Below are 649 nucleotides of genomic sequence, written 5' to 3'. Positions count from 1 at the left end.
ACACATGCTTCCCTCTTACTGTGAGTTCTCAGAGAGCAGGGAGACATTCGTCTCCGTGTCTACCTCTATGCCCTTGTTTTTTAGGACTGGCTCTAACGATTCCTTGATTCTCAGTAAGTGTTTGTTGAGCCAATTGAACTGAGCTGAGTGGGGCCCCCCGACCCTCCACTCTGCTGACATTTGTAGTCATACCATCTTTGACCTTGGCCGTTGCATTTGGATGGGCACTGCGTAAGTCATCATTTCCTCAGTTGAAAATCTCAGTTTGTCAATCTCATAGGACTTTTGAGCATCAAATGAAAAGGTTCAGCTGAATTATATCCCTTTGGATACAGACCCTGGCTCGAGTCAAGGCTGAGTCTTCTCTGCCTTTCTGGACCCTGGAATTTGGACAACTTGCCATCCAATGGCCGGCCCTTGGTTGTTCAGCTCTGGCCATGCCCAGACCTGCTGTCACCCACAGTACCAATGCCTGGGAAAGGGTTAGTTCCCATTGATGGTAAAAAGGGAGGGGCAGGATGGTGAGGAATTGCTGTGGGAATTCCAGGCCTGACATACCGTAGGGCAGGGCCCATCGGAGGACAAGCTGTAGAATGGCCCGCGGAAGAGGTCAACGAAGGACACGAGCAGAGTGTGCCAGGGTCAAAGG

Source organism: Mirounga leonina, unplaced genomic scaffold (genome assembly GCF_011800145.1).
Source record: "Mirounga leonina isolate KUSES-001 unplaced genomic scaffold, KU_Mleo_1.0 Mir_127, whole genome shotgun sequence".
NCBI lineage: Eukaryota > Metazoa > Chordata > Mammalia > Carnivora > Phocidae > Mirounga > Mirounga leonina.
Note: the sequence above shows the minus strand (reverse complement) of the source record.